This window comes from Anastrepha obliqua, chromosome 6 (genome assembly GCF_027943255.1).
Source record: "Anastrepha obliqua isolate idAnaObli1 chromosome 6, idAnaObli1_1.0, whole genome shotgun sequence".
NCBI lineage: Eukaryota > Metazoa > Arthropoda > Insecta > Diptera > Tephritidae > Anastrepha > Anastrepha obliqua.
Genome location: NC_072897.1, coordinates 78,110,920 through 78,130,972, shown reverse-complemented (window position 1 = coordinate 78,130,972; position 20,053 = coordinate 78,110,920).

Below are 20,053 nucleotides of genomic sequence, written 5' to 3'. Positions count from 1 at the left end.
AAATTTTCACCTAGTTTTTTTGCAATTATTTCTATATGAAGTCGCTCGTGTAAGTAATTACGATCATTTTGAACCCAGAATTATTAAAATCGGTTCATTTTTGACTAAGTTATGGGCATTAAAAAAAAATTTTTTCTTATATAATTAAAAAAAATCGAGTTTGAGCCGAAAAACAAAATTGCCGATAACTCTTGAAAAAAAAAATTTTTCGGGCGAACAAAAAAATACGTGTCTCATTATTTTGACCAGAAAGCAACATATTTCAGTTACATCGAAATCGAAGAACATGACCCGAATAGCCCGGTTGAATTGAAATGGAAAGCATCAGATAATATTTGAAAAAATTTAAATTTTTCAATAGACAAATTTTTTTGTTAATTATTTTTTTAATAATTAATTCGATTTTACTTTTATGCTATAATAACAGAAATCAATTTTTTTATGTTTTTTTTGTATGCTAATTATTTAAATAAACAAATAGTTTACGTAATATTTTTTTTAACATTTAATGATTCTTAATCTATTTATTTTTTGTGTTGCTTCCACTTCTGTTACAAAAAAATATAAATTCTACAACGTTATTTGCATTATAGCACATAAGTTATTGCAATCATAAATTTTTGCTATTTAAAAATCAAATGCACAACACATTTTCGCAAAGATAATTTAATTTCATCTAGTCCCTAAGACATCCTAGGTTTTAATGTTTTTAACGCTCCAGACGCTCCACTAAACAAAAGTAAATTCATTCATAAGTTTGTGCTCATATTTCTTAGAGCAAAATACTTTCATTCATAAAACGAGCCACCCATATGCCAATTTTCTCGACTATTCGAAAATAGTCAATATTGGAATACCTATTTCTTGTAGAATTATTTGCCAATATTTGGTAAATCTTGAACTTTTTTATGTCGGGGGCCGCGGATCCGTAAGTATGTATGCACCCTTATATGTATGTAAATATGTCCTCTAATGCTTAGGGAACACGCTCATGCATGTGCTGTCCAGCAGCTTTTTTCGAGTTCTAATTTGTAGATTCATAATATAGTCATTTCAAATTCAACTATCCTCACGAGTGGGGAATTGCAGATATTTACCACGCGAGTGAAGCGAGTGGAGGGTTTCTATATTTACTTACCACGCTAGGACAGGAATTCAGATATTTTCTGCGTTTACCAAACTACTGAGGAAGTTCATAAGATTTTTCGGCACACTACTAAGGAAATCGAAGCGAATAAATTTGCGATTAAGAAGGCCGCGCAGCAGTTAGTTCGTGGTGCAGAAGCTAAAGTCGGCGGAATTATTCGTTTTGTTTCTTGGCACGTATTTAATTCAGGTTCAAGTCCTGAAGCAGAGAATGTTAATGCAATGAGAAGGAGCAAATGTTAAATGAGCTTTTTTCGAGTTCTAATTTGTAGATTCATAATAAGGTCATTTCAAATTCAACTATCCTCACGAGTGGGGAATTGCAGATATTTACCACGCGAGTGAAGCGAGTGGAGGGTTTCTATATTTACTTACCACGCTAGGACAGGAATTCAGATATTTTCTGCGTTTACCAAACTACTGAGGAAGTTCATAAGATTTTTCGGCACACTACTAAGGAAATCGAAGCGAATAAATTTGCGATTAAGAAGGCCGCGCAGCAGTTAGTTTGTGGTGCAGAAGCTAAAGTCGGCGGAATAATTTGTTTTGTTTCTTGGCACGTATTTAATTCAGGTTCAAGTCCTGAAGTCATATTTTTTTTCTTGCACATTTTTTTTTACAATTCAAACCAGGAAAGTTTGGTAAAATTTTTGAGTTTATTTTAATTAAAATTTCTTTAAAATACTGTTTTTTTTGTATTTTATAAATGGAAATTTCTTTTCGGTATAAAATAGTTCATACTGGATATGACCTGATTTTTATATAAATCAATCAAAACAGAAAATATGTACATATGTCTATAATCTATTTCATCAAATCCAAATTATATTGATGAGAAAGCCAAACGCGCAAACACACATACATATGCATATAATTACGCATACAAACTTTCAACTAACGCAGAATATGTGCATATAAAACTGCGAATCGAATAAATGAGTGATTTAGAAAAGTTCATTATTAATAGTAGTTTAGCGCAATCGTGAAAGACGTGTCGTATATACAGTACATCGTCCCACATTTGACTCATGTTCAAGTCCTGTACACGGTTTTTTGCTCGATATTTTTATTTCATTTTTTATATTTGGTTTAATTAGAATTGATTTAAAATAGTGTATTCAGGTTTTTCTAATACCTGTTATTTAGAAATTTATTTTCTATATAACATTATTCATACTTCTTTTGAATTAATTTATATGTAAAACAGCCATAAAGGCAATCATATGAATATGCATTCCTATATTTAATCTCTTCAGTCAAATCTGAACTACTTACATACACATATTGATGAGAAAATATTCTAATATCCATGGATGCATCCAGAAAGCCAAACGCGCATACACGCATATGTATACAAATATATACAAACCTTCAACGAACGCAAAATGTATGCATATAAAAAACAACAACTGCGACCGTCTTCTTGTCTGTCAGTGAAAAGATGGGATATGTATACCCTATGAGCAAAAAGAACCGGGAAGGCGATGTTGACTGTTTCCTTCGATTGCCAAGGCATAGTCCACCATGAGTACCTTCCATCGGGCCAGACAGTCAATAGAGAATATTATTTATCCGTTTTGAAACCTTAGAGAGATGCTGTGTGTTGCAAACCGCCGGAAATGTGAGCAAACAATTCTCAGATTTTGCATGATGATAACGCGCCATCGCACTGATTAAAGAGAATACAAATCGGCCTGCCGGGGGTGTTTGGAGGACTGGGTTAAACGTTGGCACATGTGTGTTGCTTCAGACGGGTCATATTTTGAATGAGATAATATTATATAAATTTGCCTTAAATTTAACTCTGTTTTGTTTAATTTAAACATTCCCGGTACTTTCTGATCATAAGGTACATATATGCGGCTTTGCGGACAGCAATGTGTGATTCGCTGGAAGTCGCATTAACTCGCGACTGTCGCACAGTTAGAAGACATATTTACATACATATAAGGGTGCATACATACATACGGAGCCGCGGCCACTCGACATGACAAAAATTTAAGATTTATCAAATATTGGCAAATAATTCCACGCGAAATATTCCAATATTGACTATTTTCGAATGGTCACGAAAATTGGCATATGGGCGGCTCGTTTTATGAATGAAATTGAAATATGAGCTCTAACTTATGAATGAACTTTTTGTTTTTGTTCTGAATTGTTCAGCGCCGTCGCTGATAGAATCATGGCCGCTGCGATTGCGTCTACGAATGTATTTTGTTTTTGTAGTCGCTAGGCTTAGATTTTAGCTTTGGGCGACATGCGCATGTGAGGTATGTGTTTTTGTTGTGTTCTAGAACATTTTAGAATGTGTGGTGGGAAAGCGGCCATCGCGTTGCGCTTGCTGTTGCTTTTGCGTCTATCAAAGTATTGTGTTTTTGTAAGTATAATATTAGGAATATCGACTGATGAAAGACAAAAGTACACGGAAGCAAGAAGGGAACGCTGTGCTCGCGCATATATGCATGAATGTATGAACGTGCATGGATGTAGTAACATATGAATACAATTATTTTGTAGGAAGTTTAGAAGGCAAGTAGGTATACTCGTATATGTATGTATGTATATATGCTAGGACATAAAGTGGGTATATATACATACATAGAGCAGAATTGTTTTTGCACTTGTTAGGAAGAAACTCGTTCACTAGTGCGTATGTGTATTTGATTTCTTGTAAGAATGTGATGTGCTATGACATGTGTACATACATAAGTCAAGGTTATTTGGGCATACTTGCATATGTATGTGATATGATGTTCTTGCGCATGTGCATTATTGTTTTTCATATACAAATGTACATACATACATATGTATGTAAATGCTGTCGAATACATAAACTATAAATTGACATAAAATATAAAATAAGTGTTGATTTATCTTAAACCGTTCTTTTTTTCTGAATGCAAATACCTCCTATTGACATGTACATACATATTATGTACTTATGTATATTATCATATACCATCATTTATTTACATATAAAGTATACGTTCATTTATGTACATATGTGTGTAATGAAAAACTTCATGAATTACTTTCAGAACTTTATTAAAATTTATTCGCGTCGCGCGCATGCACAAAACCTTTTGTTCACAACGCAGGCGCAGAAATAAACGCTCTGCGTATTTACCCTCCTCACGTGACTCGCCATCAATTCTCCGTGCAAATTTTTTTTTTTTTCGTTTTTAAATTTTTTTTTAATGTAATCGTAAAAAAATTTGTAAAAAATTTTATTTATCCGCTTATCATTTCAAAAGTAACAAAATGGTAAAAAAATAAGCAGTCGAAGAAATAAACGCACCGCCTATTTTTCCTCGCCACATGTTAGACTCGAGTTCAATTCCCGGCGCAAACTTTTTTTTATAAATTTTTTTTTTTTAAATCGTTTTTTTTAATGTAATTGAAAAAAAAAAAAATTATGTAATACATTTTACGTATTCGCTTATTATTTCAAAAATACGGAAATAGTAAAAATTTAATTGGTTTAATGTCGAGGTGAGAAATGTGTTGTGTGTTGAGGTGAAAGATGTGTGGTGTTTCTAATTTTTGTGTGGGCAAAAGTCAGTGAGGTGTCTATAAACTCGGTGTGCTAAATGACCTTATTACAAATCTTTCAAATCTCAATTGTACTAAAAAAAGCTCACAGTAACATTTGCACCTTCTCATTGCATTAACATTCTCTGATATTAGAATGATATTTCGTCGATATACCGACAGCGTCAAAATAAAGTGAACACTTTTAAAGCGTGCAAACCACTTCTGGCACGTTCGCTCAGCTAGAGCATGCTCACCATAAACTTCCACCAAGATACGATGACTTTCGGCTGCTTTTTTCTTCATATTAAAATAATGAAGAAGAATTCCCCGCAAAAACACATTATTTGGCACAAAATTCGACATTTTCAAGTGTGGTAAAAATATTGTTGTTTACGCTTCAAATAAAAAACTTATACTGACGTTTGTGCCTTACGACAGTAGCTCTCCAATGAATGTTTGGAAATGTGGATCGATGGAATAATAATCAAGTTACGCCATCTGTTGTAAAACCGCACGAACTTATTCATAGTCCTATTACGTTTCCACCAAAAGCAAACACCTGTTTGCAGGAGTTGTGTTTGGGAGAACTGTCAACTGTTTCCACCGAAAGTTTGGGAGAAATTGTGTTTGAACTGTCTTTTGTTGACATTGTGAAATAAAAATTATAAAAATTGATAAAATTATAAAATGGTGCATAAAATTCAATTTGTTATGTTGATTTTATCATTTTATTTTAAAATAATTGATAGTGAGTTGGTCACATATTATTTAAAAAAAAGGTTAAGGGGAAATAAAATAATTTTAAGCGTTGCTGCCAATTTAATGCGTTCGCAAAGTGTATGGTCTTTGGTATGGTAAACAGATTTATGATACATTATTTGTGTATAATGTAAATGTATATTTTAGGAACATTCCAGTACCAGTAGTGGGAAGTAGACTGCCAGAGTAATGGGGACAAGTTTTTCAAAGATAATTTCCGAATGGAAAGATCCTGCTTTGAAAAATTGTGCAGCAAACTTGAAAAAATAGCCAAAAGAAAAACGAACTAAAAAAGCGCGTGGCAATTGCTCTGTATGCACTAGGATCTTCTAGTGAATACAGATCAATTGGACATTTGTTTGGAGTAGGCAAAGCAACTGTTTGCAAAATACTCATCGAGTTTTGCAATGAAGTTGGGACATCTTTGGCTCTAATATATTTGAAAAATGTTCCACTGACAAGGGCGCAAATTGAGAGTGGAGTCGCAGATTTTAATGCAATGGGCTATCCACAATGTATTGGAGCAATAGGTAGGTTTATAAGTAATGCGATAAAAATAACGTTTAATCAAGAGCATCTTTATTATACAGATGGATGTCATATTGAAATTCATCCAAGAAAGGAAGAAGCCATTGATTACTACAACTACAAAGGGTGGTATTCCGTAATATTATTGGCTTTGGTAGTCGCAAAATATAGATTTGTTTATATACATTGCGGCAGTCCTGGAAGATGCAACGACTCCTCAATTTTTGAAAAATCATCGCTAAAGCGCGAGTTGCAAAGTTGTGCACTTCTTGATGAATTGAGCTTGCAGTATGGATCCACAAAAATACCAGTCCATATTATAGGGGACTCTGCTTTTCGTCTCTTTCAGCATTTAATGAAGCCATATCCGCATAGTGTGACCAATACACCCGAACAAAAAAAATTCAACTATAGATTGTCTAAGTGCCGGCGTGTTGTGGAAAATGCTTTTGGCCATTTAAAAGCCCGGTAAATACAACTTAGAGATTCTAATATTTTTAAAAATTGGTAATACAGGTTCTATTTTAGATTTAGGAGAATTGGAAAAGGCGTGGATAACCACATCAAAAATGTAAACACAGTTATTTCATGTGCATGTGTTTTACATAATTTTTTGATTGCTGAGAAGGATTTAGTTTTGGAAAATTGGCTAGTGGGAATGCATCGCGATTCCAGGCGCAATATTCAATACGGCACCAATGCAGTTGACCGATTTGAAGGAGAATCGATAAGAAATGCGTTAAAGGAATATTTCAGTGAGTAATATAACTTTTTTCATCTAGATTCTCCCGTATGTTTTATTAAATTAACCATAATTTATTGGTTAAAAAGGTTATTTGGTTAAAACAATTTTATCTTCAAACCAAATATTTATTTAAATATTTCGACCTACAAAAGCCACAAAGAGTCCAATTGGATTGAATTTGAAAAACAACTTTTCACCAGAACAATAAAATTTCTAATACATAATTTTATAAAATAACATTTTATTCATTTTTGAAAAAAGATAGTAGTAGGCACATAGTGCAACTTTAAAAGGCACAATTCATTAAAACTTAAATATCATTTCACATATTAATTTTTAAGCACTTTCACAAACAATATTTCAAAGGATTTATAAGTTTTAGTTAATTAATTTCTCTCCAAGAAACTAACCACACTTTTTGTCAATAACTCAATAGCAGCAACCTTTTTTTTCTCGATATAAATTAACTCAGCAGTTAACTTATTGTTTTCCGTCAAAGCAGATTTAATAGTTTCGTTTAATTCACTTACTTTCGCATTTTTTGTTTTTGCTGCAGGTGCGGAAGCTTTGTTCAGTGCTGGAGACGATGGTGGCGAAAATGAAAATGTAGCAGACGGAGCAGCTGAAAGTGGCGACGATATCGGCGAAAGTGATGGAGCTGGCGAAGCAACCGATGTCTACATATATAAATAGAAATTAACATTACAAAATTAGATGTAAATACAAATAAAATTACATATATAAATAAAAGAAATACCTGTTATACTATCCACAACATTTGGAATACGGAACTATCCAACGGTTATCGATCTCCACATCTTGATTATTTATTTTCACAGTGAGTATGTAATTCTGGACCTTCATTTATATCTGGAATTTCAGCACATATAATATGATCAATTTTATCTGTGGTTAGTTTTTGTTTTAACCAAATCAAAATATGCGCATGAGGCAAGCCTCTTTTTTGCCATTCCACAGAATACATGAAACATTGTACATCTCCGTAAACTTTATGTTTTACAATGAAATCCATTAGAGACTGTATCTTTCGTCTAAGCACTCTTGCAGTAATGTCATGCCTATCAGTAGCTGATTGCCCAGTATATAAATGATTCTTAATATCATCCCATTTCGGATTGCATGTGTAAGTTATGAATAAGTCGGGTCGACCATAATTTCTGACATAACACATTGCATCTTGGGCGAATTTATGCATATGCCTTGGACTGCCTGTATACGACGAAGGTAATATTATATTACCATTTGACCAATGTTATTAACGTTGGTATCGTTGTTAATTGCATCTCGTAAATGTATGTATTCGTCACAGCGTAATTTTCTTTGGTTGAATCTAATGTAATTCAATCGTTCTGTTTCTATTTTCGCATACATGTCAACAATATACTGATGAAATAATTAACGACATTTTAAAATGTGGTTCTCTTGATTTTCTTTATCATGATTCTGTATGCATAATAATTCATTACGCTTACAGTTTTATTGGTTTCTTGACCATTTGCTGGATTTATTTGTTTTATATCAATCGAATAACCATCTTCACCACTATAGAACATAAGAGGATATTGTAATGCATCATATTTTCAATGCGTTTCATTAACACGTCGCTCAAAATCAAAAGGTAAATCTTTTGAAATCATTGGAATGCGCGGAATCAAAACATCTTCACCTTTAAATTTGCCTTTCAAAATTGTTGCTTCAATTACATTGTTCATTGTCCGTTTCACTGCTAATCTTGTCCCATTGCATAGTTTCGGCTGATTGATATTTCGCAACATAATGATCACTGCGCCGACTTTCAATTGCAAACGTTGTGGTGGCAAGCCAGGCAAATTAAGTGAATTCAAAAATTCAATTGGATAATTCACTACATCGTCGGCATTAGTGATTGAATCAATTGATTTATAGGTGACAACTTCACCTGGAATTTGAGTCAAAATACTGGCACTGATTTCATCGACATCGACATTTTTGGCAGTTAATATAGCTCTCTCGCTTAGCTAATCTTGATTTCGATAGTTTTGTGCAATATTTGTACTCTTGATTCTGTTACGGTACAAAAATTATTTGGAAGTGTGATCATGCCTGTATTCTTATCAATTGGCTTTCGTCCATTTCCAATTTGCAACAAATGTTCGGAAAATTCAGCAGCTGTTGGATCATTCTGTAACTGCACACGAACATTAGTAGTTAATGTGAGTTTTTGAACATATTTCCACAGATTAGAAGATTTAAAGGCACGCTCTCAATTCATCAGCTGCTGTTGATTTGGGAATAACAGGCAAAGTTTGTCGAAAATCACCGGCCAATAGAATTAGTGCACCGCACCACCAAATATGTTTGTGTTATTTCGAAAATCTTTCAGTGTTCTATTTAAGGCTTCCAGTGATTTTTTATGAGCCATCGTACATTCATCCCATACAATAATTTTACATGTTTGTAAAACCTTTCCCATTCCAGAACTTTTAGAAATTTTGCAAGTTGGTTCTTCATTTACTTGCATATTTAATGGTAACTTTAATGCAGAATCTGCAGTGCGACCGCCGTGCAATAAAGTTGCCGCTAATCCAGATGATGCCAAAGCCAATGCAATATTATTTTGTGATCGAATGGTGGCCAAAATTAACGACAACAAAAAACGTTTTTCCAGTCCCACCTGGTGCATCCAAGAAGAATATTCCTCCTCTTTCATTTGCAACATTGTCTATAATTGTATCATATGCCTGCCTTTGTTCTGTGTTTAATTTTGGTAGGTTTGTTGTTACAAATGTCTTTTTCACGTCTTAATTCTGCATTGTACGCATCACGCATCGGACGATTTGGTGCGATCATACCTAACTCACTCAGAGTTTTATTTGCAATCATCAGGCAAAAGTCTTCGATTTTAATAAATGCCTCATTATATAATTCATCTGTATAATTCAAATTTGGATTTGCAGTAATGCGACGTACTTGATGTAGGATATCTTCTGTCATGTATTCTTGGTAAGTACTCCACAATTCATTTGGGTTTGATGGGAAACATGTAGCAATAATTATGGCAAATAGTGTTCTTATTTGGTGTGGAGAACTTGTTGCACATGCATCCATAAGAGTTGCATCCCACTGATTATCATTTTCAATCAAATTCAATTCTTTGGATGCTTGCTGATAAGTACAACAAAGATGACCATTAACTCGTTTCAGACTTTCGAATGATCTTGGGCCGAGAATATCAACTAAGAGTAAACGTAAATAGAAACATTCCACTTTACTTGGATGCACAGTGTAAGGTCGTCCGATTGCATCACCCAAATAAACACCTGGATATCCATCTACAAGTATTCCTCGTTGCCTTCGTACCCAGGACCTTGATGATGCATTCGAAGTATAATATTTAGGAACATTTGAATTAAGCAATGTTCTTGCAAATGAATCTGTTTCACATAAGTTGAAAAATGCAGTTAGTGCTGTTGCAGGTGGTCGTTCGGCCATTTGTTGAGCAGTATTTTCAGCGAAATAAGCACTTTGTTCATTTTCTAAATGGACTGACAAATGAATAACAGCTGGATGGCGATCATGAATCGGAAATGATAATATTCTCCAAACTGCTTCGTTGCTACTAATGTATCGTCCCATTTGGTAATTAGTAATTTCATCATTTCGATTTACAACTCCAAATACTGCCAGGTCACTTCCTTTATTGATATATTTGCATACGTATTTGATGGATTTTACGGAGTTACAATATTCAACATTTATATGTGCGTTAAATGTTTTCGATAATAATTTGGAATACGGAACTATCCAACGGTTATCGATCTCCACATTTTGATTATTTATTTTCACAGTGACTGTTTTTCCATTATCTTCTGGTGATCTTCTACGGTACAATGGATATCCATCATTTGCAGTCATTGTTTCAGCAATTATTTGCCTTGGGTAGTTTTTTGAACATTTACCATCAACCATACATGGAGAATTTTGATTTAACGTACCACACGGTCCATGAATCATGTTTTTGGTTACAGTAGTATGTAATTCTGGACCTTCATTTATACCTGGAATTTCAGCACATATAATATGATCAATTTTATCTGTGGTTAGTTTTTGTTTTAACCAAATTAAAATATGCGCATGAGGCAAGCCTCTTTTTTGCTATTCCACAGAATACATGAAACATTGTACATCTCCGTAAACTTTATGTTTTACAATGAAATCCATTAGAGACTGTAGCTTTCGTCTAAACACTCTTGCAGTAATGTCGTGCCTATCAGTAGCTGATTGCCCAGTATATAAATGATTCTTAATATCATCCCATTTCGGATTGCATGTGTAAGTTATGAATAAGTCGGGTCGACCATAATTTCTGACATAACACATTGCATCTTGGGCGTATTCATGCATATGCCTTGGACTGCCTGTATACGATGAGGGTAATATTACCATTTGACCAATGTTATTAACGTTGGTATCGTTGTTAATTGCATCTCGTAAATGTATGTATTCGTCACAGCGTAATTTTCTTTGGTTGAATCTAATGTAATTCAATCGTTCTGTTTCTATTTTCGCATACATGTCAACAATATACTGATGAAATAATTAACGACATTTTAAAATGTGGTTCTCTTGATTTTCTTTATCATGATTCTGTATGCATAATAATTCATTACGCTTACAGTTTTATTGGTTTCTTGACCATTTGCTGGATTTATTTGTTTTATATCAATCGAATAACCATCTTCACCACTATAGAACATAAGAGGATATTGTAATGCATCATATTTTCAATGCGTTTCATTAACACGTCGCTCAAAATCAAAAGGTAAATCTGTTGAAATCATTGGAATGCGCGGAATCAAAACATCTTCACCTTAAAATTTGCCTTTCAAAATTGTTGCTTCAATTACATTGTTCATTGTCCGTTTCACTGCTAATCTTGTCCCATTGCATAGTTTCGGCTGATTGATATTTCGCAACATAATGATCACTGCGCCGACTTTCAATTGCAAACGTTGTGGTGGCAAGCCAGGCAAATTAAGTTAATTCAAAAATTCAATTGGATAATTCACTACATCGTCGGCATTAGTTATTGAATCAATTGATTTATAGGTGACAACTTCACCTGGAATTTGAGTCAAAATACTGGCATTGATTTCATTGACATCGACATTTTTAGCAGTTAATATATGTAGCTCTCTCGCTTAGCTAATCTTGATTTCGATAGTTTTGTGCAATATTTGGGAATACATTTTGCACTAATTGTACTCTTGATTCTGTTACGGTACAAAAATAATTTGGAAGTGTGATCATGCCTGTATTCTTATCAATTGGCTTTCGTCCATTTCCAATTTGCAACAAATGTTCGGAAAATTCAGCAGCTGTTGGATCATTCTGTAACTGCACACGAACATTAGTAGTTAATGTGAGTTTTTGAACATATTTCCACAGATTAGAAGATTTAAAGGCACGCTCTCAATTCATCAGCTGCTGTTGATTTGGGAATAACAGGCAAAGTTTGTCGAAAATCACCGGCCAATAGAATTAGTGCACCGCACCACCAAATATGTTTGTGTTATTTCGAAAATCTTTCAGTGTTCTATTTAAGGCTTCCAGTGATTTTTTATGAGCCATCGTACATTCATCCCATACAATAATTTTACATGTTTGTAAAACCTTTCCCATTCCAGAACTTTTAGAAATTTTGCAAGTTGGTTCTTCATTTACTTGCATATTTAATGGTAACTTTAATGCAGAATCTGCAGTGCGACCGCCGTGCAATAAAGTTGCCGCTAATCCAGATGATGCCAAAGCCAATGCAATATTATTTTGTGATCGAATGGTGGCCAAAATTAACGACAACAAAAAACGTTTTTCCAGTCCCACCTGGTGCATCCAAGAAGAATATTCCTCCTCTTTCATTTGCAACATTGTCTATAATTGTATCATATGCCTGCCTTTGTTCTGTGTTTAATTTTGGTAGGTTTGTTGTTACAAATGTCTTTTTCACGTCTTAATTCTGCATTGTACGCATCACGCATCGGACGATTTGGTGCGATCATACCTAACTCACTCAGAGTTTTATTTGCAATCATCAGGCAAAAGTCTTCGATTTTAATAAATGCCTCATTATATAATTCATCTGTATAATTCAAATTTGGATTTGCAGTAATGCGACGTACTTGATGTAGGATATCTTCTGTCATGTATTCTTGGTAAGTACTCCACAATTCATTTGGGTTTGATGGGAAACATGTAGCAATAATTATGGCAAATAGTGTTCTTATTTGGTGTGGAGAACTTGTTGCACATGCATCCATAAGAGTTGCATCCCACTGATTATCATTTTCAATCAAATTCAATTCTTTGGATGCTTGCTGATAAGTACAACAAAGATGACCATTAACTCGTTTCAGACTTTCGAATGATCTTGGGCCGAGAATATCAACTAAGAGTAAACGTAAATAGAAACATTCCACTTTACTTGGATGCACAGTGTAAGGTCGTCCGATTGCATCACCCAAATAAACACCTGGATATCCATCTACAAGTATTCCTCGTTGCCTTCGTACCCAGGACCTTGATGATGCATTCGAAGTATAATATTTAGGAACATTTGAATTAAGCAATGTTCTTGCAAATGAATCTGTTTCACATAAGTTGAAAAATGCAGTTAGTGCTGTTGCAGGTGGTCGTTCGGCCATTTGTTGAGCAGTATTTTCAGCGAAATAAGCACTTTGTTCATTTTCTAAATGGACTGACAAATGAATAACAGCTGGATGGCGATCATGAATCGGAAATGATAATATTCTCCAAACTGCTTCGTTGCTACTAATGTATCGTCCCATTTGGTAATTAGTAATTTCATCATTTCGATTTACAACTCCAAATACTGCCAGGTCACTTCCTTTATTGATATATTTGCATACGTATTTGATGGATTTTACGGAGTTACAATATTCAACATTTATATGTGCGTTAAATGTTTTCGATAATAATTTGGAATACGGAACTATCCAACGGTTATCGATCTCCACATTTTGATTATTTATTTTCACAGTGACTGTTTTTCCATTATCTTCTGGTGATCTTCTACGGTACAATGGATATCCATCATTTGCAGTCATTGTTTCAGCAATTATTTGCCTTGGGTAGTTTTTTGAACATTTACCATCAACCATACATGGAGAATTTTGATTTAACGTACCACACGGTCCATGAATCATGTTTTTGGTTACAGTAGTATGTAATTCTGGACCTTCATTTATACCTGGAATTTCAGCACATATAATATGATCAATTTTATCTGTGGTTAGTTTTTGTTTTAACCAAATTAAAATATGCGCATGAGGCAAGCCTCTTTTTTGCTATTCCACAGAATACATGAAACATTGTACATCTCCGTAAACTTTATGTTTTACAATGAAATCCATTAGAGACTGTAGCTTTCGTCTAAACACTCTTGCAGTAATGTCGTGCCTATCAGTAGCTGATTGCCCAGTATATAAATGATTCTTAATATCATCCCATTTCGGATTGCATGTGTAAGTTATGAATAAGTCGGGTCGACCATAATTTCTGACATAACACATTGCATCTTGGGCGTATTCATGCATATGCCTTGGACTGCCTGTATACGATGAGGGTAATATTACCATTTGACCAATGTTATTAACGTTGGTATCGTTGTTAATTGCATCTCGTAAATGTATGTATTCGTCACAGCGTAATTTTCTTTGGTTGAATCTAATGTAATTCAATCGTTCTGTTTCTATTTTCGCATACATGTCAACAATATACTGATGAAATAATTAACGACATTTTAAAATGTGGTTCTCTTGATTTTCTTTATCATGATTCTGTATGCATAATAATTCATTACGCTTACAGTTTTATTGGTTTCTTGACCATTTGCTGGATTTATTTGTTTTATATCAATCGAATAACCATCTTCACCACTATAGAACATAAGAGGATATTGTAATGCATCATATTTTCAATGCGTTTCATTAACACGTCGCTCAAAATCAAAAGGTAAATCTGTTGAAATCATTGGAATGCGCGGAATCAAAACATCTTCACCTTAAAATTTGCCTTTCAAAATTGTTGCTTCAATTACATTGTTCATTGTCCGTTTCACTGCTAATCTTGTCCCATTGCATAGTTTCGGCTGATTGATATTTCGCAACATAATGATCACTGCGCCGACTTTCAATTGCAAACGTTGTGGTGGCAAGCCAGGCAAATTAAGTTAATTCAAAAATTCAATTGGATAATTCACTACATCGTCGGCATTAGTTATTGAATCAATTGATTTATAGGTGACAACTTCACCTGGAATTTGAGTCAAAATACTGGCATTGATTTCATTGACATCGACATTTTTAGCAGTTAATATATGTAGCTCTCTCGCTTAGCTAATCTTGATTTCGATAGTTTTGTGCAATATTTGGGAATACATTTTGCACTAATTGTACTCTTGATTCTGTTACGGTACAAAAATAATTTGGAAGTGTGATCATGCCTGTATTCTTATCAATTGGCTTTCGTCCATTTCCAATTTGCAACAAATGTTCGGAAAATTCAGCAGCTGTTGGATCATTCTGTAACTGCACACGAACATTAGTAGTTAATGTGAGTTTTTGAACATATCTCCACAGATTAGAAGATTTAAAGGCACGCTCTCAATTCATCAGCTGCTGTTGATTTGGGAATAACAGGCAAAGTTTGTCGAAAATCACCGGCCAATAGAATTAGTGCACCACCAAATATGTTTGTGTTATTTCGAAAATCTTTCAGTGTTCTATTTAAGGCTTCCAGTGATTTTTTATGAGCCATCGTACATTCATCCCATACAATAATTTTACATGTTTGTAAAACTTTTCCCATTCCAGAATTTTTAGAAATTTTGCAAGTTGGTTCTTCATTTACTTGCATATTTAATGGTAACTTTAATGCAGAATCTGCAGTGCGACCGCCGTGCAATAAAGTTGCCGCTAATCCAGATGATGCCAAAGCCAATGCAATATTATTTTGTGATCGAATGGTGGCCAAAATTAACGACAACAAAAACGTTTTTCCAGTCCCACCTGGTGCATCCAAGAAGAATATTCCTCCTCTTTCATTTGCAACATTGTCTATAATTGTATCATATGCCTGCCTTTGTTCTGTGTTTAATTTTGGTAGGTTTGTTGTTACAAATGTCTTTTTCACGTCTTAATTCTGCATTGTACGCATCACGCATCGGACGATTTGGTGCGATCATACCTAACTCACTCAGAGTTTTATTTGCAATCATCAGGCAAAAGTCTTCGATTTTAATAAATGCCTCATTATATAATTCATCTGTATAATTCAAATTTGGATTTGCAGTAATGCGACGTACTTGATGTAGGATATTTTCTGTCATGTATTCTTGGTAAGTACTCCACAATTCTTTTGGGTTTGATGGGAAACATGTAGCAATAATTATGGCAAATAGTGTTCTTATTTGGTGTGGAGAACTTGTTGCACATGCATCCATAAGAGTTGCATACCACTGATTATCATTTCCAAGCAAATTCAATTCTTTGGATGCTTGCTGATAAGTACAACAAAGATGACCATTAACTCGTTTCAAACTTTCGAATGATCTTGGGCCGAGAATATCAACTAAGAGTAAACGTAAATAGAAACATTCCACTTTACTTGGATGCACAGTGTAAGGTCGTCCGATTGCATCACCCAAAAGAACACCTGAATATCCATCTACAGGTATTCGTCGTTGCCTTCGTACCCAGGACCTTGATGATGCATTCGAAGTATAATATTTAGGAACATTTGAATAAAGCAATGTTCTTGCAAATGAATCTGTTTCACATAAGTTGAAAAATGCAGTTAGTGCTGTTGCAGGTGGTCGTTCGGCCATTTGTTGAGCAGTATTTTCAGCGAAATAAGCACTTTGTTCATTTTCTAAATGGACTGACAAATGAATAACAGCTGGATGGCGATCATGAATCGGAAATGATAATATTCTCCAAACTGCTTCGTTGCTACTAATGTATCTTCCCATTTGGTAATTAGTAATTTCATCATTTCGATTTACAACTCCAAATACTGCCAGGTCACTTCCTTTATTGATATATTTGCATACGTATTTGATGGATTTTACGGAGTTACAATATTCAACATTTATATGTGCGTTAAATGTTTTCGATAATAATTTGGAATACGGAACTATCCAACGGTTATCGATCTCCACATTTTGATTATTTATTTTCAGAGTGACCATCATTTGCAGTCATTGTTTCAGCAATTAATTGCCTTGGGTAGTTTTTTGAACATTTACCATCAACCATACATGGAGAATTTTGATTTAACGTACCACACGGTCCATGAATCATGTTTTTGGTTACAGTAGTATGTAATTCTGGACCTTCATTTATATCTGGAATTTCAGCACATATAATATGATCAATTTTATCTGTGGTTAGTTTTTGTTTTAACCAAATTAAAATATGCGCATGAGGCAAGCCTCTTTTTTGCCATTCCACAGAATACATGAAACATTGTACATCTCCGTAAACTTTATGTTTTACAATGAAATCCATTAGAGACTGTATCTTTCGTCTAAGCACTCTTGCAGTAATGTCGTGCCTATCAGTAGCTGATTGCCCAGTATATAAATGATTCCTAATATCATCCCATTTCGGATTGCATGTGAAAGTTATGAATAAGTCGGGTCGACCATAATTTCTGACATAACACATTGCATCTTGGGCGTATTTATGCATATGCCTTGGACTGCCTGTATACGATGAAGGTAATATTACCATTTGACCAATGTTATTAACGTTGGTATCGTTGTTAATTGCATCTCGTAAATGTATGTATTCGTCACAGCGTAATTTTCTTTGGTTGAATCTAATGTAATTCAATCGTTCTGTTTCTATTTTCGCATACGTGTCAACAATATACTGATGAAATAATTAACGACATTTTAAAATGTGGTTCTCTTGATTTTCTCTTATCATGATTCTGTATGCATAATAATTCATTACGCTTACATAAAAATTATAATTGTAAGCTCAAATGTACATTTGGCAATGCTTCTTTCATCAGTCTGTATTCAACCCAGCGTGGCTTCGCCGCGCTTTTATGTACTAGTTTGTTTAGTTACTGCGAATAAACCAACACCATCGGTTCATTGCGATTGAATAAACCAACAAATGGTTATGGGCCCAGTCCATCGCGATCGGTGTTAATAATTGCTTGGGGACTAGAAAACGTCCGTGTGAAAAAAATTCGAAGTGACTAAAAAATTAAAAGTTTGAAAAAATTAAAAGTGACTAAAACTTAATTTGTGCTACATATATTTTTGTAAATTTTGCAAAGCAAAATGAGTGTCGTCCACCAAATTGAGAAGCTTGGTGAAGACAATTACGACGTGTGGTGCATGACCATGCGCAGTGTGCTGATAACGGCTGATTTGTGGCAAGTGATCACCGAGGCAAAGCCTGTGGCAGCAAATGATGCAGAATCCGCGAAGTGGGACACGGCAGTCCAAAAGGCGTTAGCGTGCCTTATATTAAACATAAAACCGACGCAGTTGATGCACATAAAAGCGTGTACAACTGCAGCCGACGCATGGAAAAAATTGCATGAGGTCCATTTGCCAACGGGACCAGTGCGAAAAGTACAGCTTTACCAAAAGCTCCTACGGGTAAGGATGCAGGAAGGAGATGACGTAACACCGTACGTCAAAACATTTGTCGATATAGTAGACAAATTGGCTGAGTTGGATATTAAAATAAGTGATGAACTCAAAGTAATTATGCTTTTGTCAAGCCTACCAAATTCCTTTGAAAATTTTGTTGTTGCTATTGAAACACGCGATAGTTGGCCGCTATTCGAAACGGTAAAATTTAAATTGCTAGAAGAAGGGGTGCGAAAGGCAGACATGTATGAACGCGAAAGTTCGGTCGCTTCGGTATACGCACATACGCCAGCGCACACGCCAACGCAGCAAAGCAAGCTTCGAAAAGCAAACGGTTCTTATAACGAATGTGAAAAACGGAACAGTAAGCAACAATTCAAGGGCAAGTGTTTTTATTGTAACAGGGTAGGGCATCGCGCAAGTGAGTGTCGCAAGAAAGCGACAGCGCAAGTTGAACATTCCAGAAAAATGGAACAGTCAAATTGTTTGATGCATGTGAGTGTCGCGAAAATAAGAAAACATACCTGGTGTATCGATAGTGGCGCAACGATGCATATGTGTTGTAACAAAGACTTATTCGCATCATTTAGTGAAAAATATACTTCAGTTAAATTGGCAGCTGATAAATATGTCGAATCACCCGGTGTAGGTACGGTTATATTAAAGACAAATAATGCAAAAGTCGAAATGCATGATGTTGCCTTCGCTGCAAATGAATTTCGTGTCGGTCAGTAAAGCAGCACAAAAAGAAAATTTTATTACATTTAGTGATAAAGAAGCGCAAATAAAAAACAAATACGGCAAAATAGTGTTACGGGCAGCGCAGGAACGAAATTTGTATTTGTATACAAATCACTTAGAAAATAGTGCGGTTCACATGTTAAGTGATTTAACAAACGTAAAAAAATGGCATAATCGTTTTGGCCACTTAAATTTTCAAAGTTTAAAACTATTAAGTAAAAAACAACTTTTACAAGGTATGGACATAGAGAGTGTGCCTGTGGATATTAACTGTGACACGTGCAATCAGGCAAAAATCTGTGCGTTACCATTTCCTACCATAGGAAAGCGTGTGACAAAAAGTGTACTTGAACTTGTGCATAGTGATGTTTGTGGACCAATGAATGTAAAATCAATAGGCGGAAATCGCTATTTCGTCACATTTATTGATGACTATTCACGAAAAACTTACGTTTATTTTATGCGTGCCAAGAGTGAAGTGTTCGAAAAATTTAAACTTTTCAAAAGCTATGTTGAACTGCAAACGGGCCAAAAAATAAAATGTTTGCGTAGTGATAATGGCACTGAATACATGAACAATAACTTTAAAATTTTTTTGAACAATTGTGGAATAAAGAAACAAAATACTGTTCCGTACACACCTCAGCAAAACGGTGTTGCTGAACGCGCAAATCGAACCATAGTAGAAATGGCTAAAAGTTTACTAATTCATGCTAAACTGGAAGAGTTTTTATGGGCTGAAGCCGTGCTTACAGTCGCATATATACGCAACAGGTGTCCAATAAAGGTATTAAATCAGTGCACACCTTTCGAAATGTGGAAGGGTCGCAAAGCGTCGGTGAAGCATCTTCGAGTTTTCGGTTCACGTGTGTTTGCCCTAGACAAAAACAGAACGGGCAAATTCA